The following is a 3,515-nucleotide window of genomic DNA, read 5'->3' on the forward strand; positions in this document are numbered from 1 at the left end:
GATACATATATTACAACAACGACTCCAACGAGTCAAGATACAAATATACAATACAAAGATCCAAATCATACGGAAGATCGAATACGTCCGAGTACGGACAAGATACAAATTGGACTAAGAGTCCCGAAGATAACCGGTGGCGTCCATAACCCGCCGAGGCCAAGCCGGAAGGGTAACCTTGCTAACGTCGTCATCTCGTACCTGTCAAAGTCGGGCCATCGGTTGCGGAGCAAAAGGGAGGAAGCAAAAGAGAAAGGGGAAAAGGCGAGAGTAAGTATCAAGGAACGAACTCCGGCACGTACTTAGCGAGACTAGAAATGGCTATGCTCGCCGAGCGAGTATATATATATATCGCCTGGGGCTATATGGTAGGTTTAGCGGCAACAAAACTATAACCAATAGAGACACGCTACAACATCCGTCAACTCAGATAAGATAAGAGAGCGCATAAGGTAACAGATAAAATACTACACAAACATAACCCAGCCGATTACACATATCCCCTTCAACAAAGCGAAGAGGCAATGTAAAAGGCACTCGACGGTGGACAAGTTTTATTAGGTATCGGTTGTAGTAATGCTTTATTACTACGCAAGTTATTAGCAGATTATTAGCAACAAGATAACGGTGTAAGTTGTTCTATGATCAAGCTATACAATTCCAAGTCGTCCATAACCGCGGACACGGCTTATCGATAAGATGTACACCCTGCGGGGGTTGCCCAAATGTAACCATACGCATGCTCGACCCGCTTCTTACGGGCGATGTCTCACAACAAGACCGTTCCCGAGTTCAACAAGAAAGTCTAGGGGGGCCACCCAACTAAGCTACCCGTTACGAAGTCCGGCCGTACTCGAGACGGACCCGGAGGTTGCGTAGGCGTCTAGGCGGGCACTAACGGCCAAGCACTAGATAAGTCGTCTAGCAATTATGCGGTGCGGTACGGAAATAAACCACCCGAAGGCAACAGGAAGTAAACACCCGAAGGCAACGGTATATAAACATGCATGCGCCAAATAAAACCAAGGTTGTGGCCCCCTTTTCAAGCCGACTTGAGAAAAGGTAATGGGTGAGGGGGGTCCCAATAATCGTCCCCACGCATGGGTAGAGCGCTCAATCTCGGAACGAGATAACAAGAACTCGGGTCCTAGGGGACATTAGCGAGTCAAAGTTCGATGCTTTCGCAAAGGGGCTCACGGATGCCTCCGCTTACAATTTTAGTTGTTAACAAATAAGTAAAGCATGTGTATCTCCAACAACTGATATAGCATGTGATAACCTCCCAACAACGCAACATATCCCGATAACAGATCGAGATAAACAACAGAGCCTAAACACGCCTACGACTCGCAAGGCTCAAACATCAAGCAACGGCTATGGTTAAGGAATGATATATATAGGATTATTATGGTAAACAAGTGGAATAGGACACGTGACTCGATAAGGAATCGCAACATAAGGATAGCAGTGCGAGGGAGGGAGTAAATAGGTGAAGAGAGAGGGCTCGCCTGTGGAAAGCTGCAGAAGAACTTGTCGTATCTCACATCACCACTTCGTGATCCTATCCGAGAAGAAGCAAATGCTGGAACACACAACGGATGCAATTCTTACAACTACGGAGAAGAATCGGCATGCTCCAGATATGATATGCATGCATGACATGGCAAGGATGATGCGATGCACTTATCCAATTTAATCGGAGTCGAAACCCCGGGCAAACAAATTAGAGTTGGACTTGCATTTCTACCGGCAAAGTTAAGTGTTGATTAGCATGGCATATCAAGGCAAGGGTGCGCTACTTCAATATTAAACGGAGCGGGGAGAACCATAGTTGGAAATCCAAAATACTCCGCATATATGTGAGGTGAACATGTATAACTATCAATGTGCGACATGATGCGAGATGCAAACAAGCATATGGATGGCATAATCATGTTCAGCATATTTTTCTGATCAATTTTCATATAGAACACTTTTTATTTCGAGTTATACTTTCAAAGATATTAATTATCAAAGTTTTATGCATTTTCTGAAATTTCAGCAAAGACAGAGAAAGGTGTTGGGCCAGATCTGAGGGGTGGTCTGCTACCTGGCGGAAGCGGTGGCGGATAGAAGCTGGGCGCGCGGAGCAACGGCCCGCGACGTGAAGATCTGGGCAAAGGCCCATCAGACTTCAGATCTGAAACAAGGAAACGGATAACCAAAAAAAGGTGGCTTAATTAGCCAGACTGGAGATTTGAACCAGGGATCTCTTGGGTCAAGGAGGAAGCAGCCTACCACTGAGCTGTTGGTCGGATGGTGTCAAAGAAAGGGCCCGCGTCGACTTGAACCACGGGAGGCGGAGCTCAGAACTGGAAACCATGGCGTAACTCACAGACAAGCATCGATCTAGAGATTTCGGGCGAACCGGGAGGGGGAAGTCGGCTTCGGGGATGCGCCTCAACGCGGGGAAGCAGTCGGAGGCGGTGCGGAGTCCAGGGGGTCGCCGGAGAGCCGCCGGCGACGAGCTCCTGCGGTGGTGGAGAGAGGTCAACGTGGGCAGAACAACTGAGAACGAATTGGAAGGAGATAAGGAGTCTCGGAGGTGCGCGAGGTTACCAGGAACATGTTGGTGAGGTCTAGATCGCCGGGGAAGGACTACGCCGGCCGGAATCGACGAATTTCGCCGGCGGTCGGAGATGGGTATCGGCGAATTTGGCGTTGATTGAGCGAGGCCCAGCTCGATTCCTTGCAGGAGGATGGAGAGGACGACGAGGCGGATCTTCTGGTTGTCTCAGCTCGGCGAGGGGTGGTCGGAATCAATGGCGCCATGGTGTTCTGCGTGGTGGACGAGCTGTTCGTTGGTTTCCTGGGTTCACAGAGAAAAGAGAAAGATAGGGAGAAGAGGAGGAAGATGGCGGCGCGAGGGAGGAGATGGTCTAGGATTTTCTGAGGCGTTGATGGAGATTAAAAAGGGAAGGGGAGGAGCAGGTTGAGGTGGAGCATGTGCGGTGGTGGTGCGGTGTGACAGAAAGCAGCACGAGGCTCTCGTGCTCTCTCTCTCGAGAAGAAAGCGACAGGGAAGGGGGTATGCAGGCCGAAAGGGAAGGGGGTTTGGGCCAGAGAGGAGATGGGCTACTGCAGGCTGGGCTGCTCCGGATGAGAAAAGAAAGGCAAGAAGGAGAAAGAAAAGATGAAGGCTTGGGTAGACTAGGTTTCACCTTTTCTACCTTTGTTTTGAAACCAGATTTTAAAAACCATCTGAAACCAAACCAAAGCAGAACCAGGTTTTATTTTGCAAACATAAAACATTGAAAATAATTTTATTTTGTTTAAAAGAGTTTTGGGCTACGGTTTTGTTAAAGAATAGAAAGGAGGGGGTTTTATTATAGGAACCATATGAGAGGGGTTTAAAATAATTTTATTTTATAAAATCATGTGAATGATATGATGCATGATGCCATGATGATGCATAAAAGGAAAGCACAAACAAATCTAATATGGGATACTACCCTGGGCCATTACAGAGTTGAGGC

At 47.9% G+C, this 3,515-nt stretch overlaps 1 long non-coding RNA gene across 1 annotated transcript; it reads right to left on the reverse strand.

Moving 5' to 3' along the window:
* Positions 1 to 1,535: 1,535 nt before the first annotated feature.
* On the reverse strand, positions 1,536 to 2,359 carry LOC124681902. The gene is made up of 3 exons (XR_006996075.1): positions 2,278 to 2,359; positions 2,090 to 2,179; positions 1,536 to 1,582 (listed from the first exon to the last, which is right to left on the reverse strand). It is a non-coding gene; the product is annotated as an uncharacterized LOC124681902 (long non-coding RNA).
* Between the last annotated feature and the right edge of the window lie 1,156 nt (positions 2,360 to 3,515).

This window comes from Lolium rigidum, unplaced genomic scaffold (assembly GCF_022539505.1).
Source record: "Lolium rigidum isolate FL_2022 unplaced genomic scaffold, APGP_CSIRO_Lrig_0.1 contig_58833_1, whole genome shotgun sequence".
In the NCBI taxonomy this organism is placed as follows: Eukaryota; Viridiplantae; Streptophyta; class Magnoliopsida; order Poales; family Poaceae; genus Lolium; species Lolium rigidum.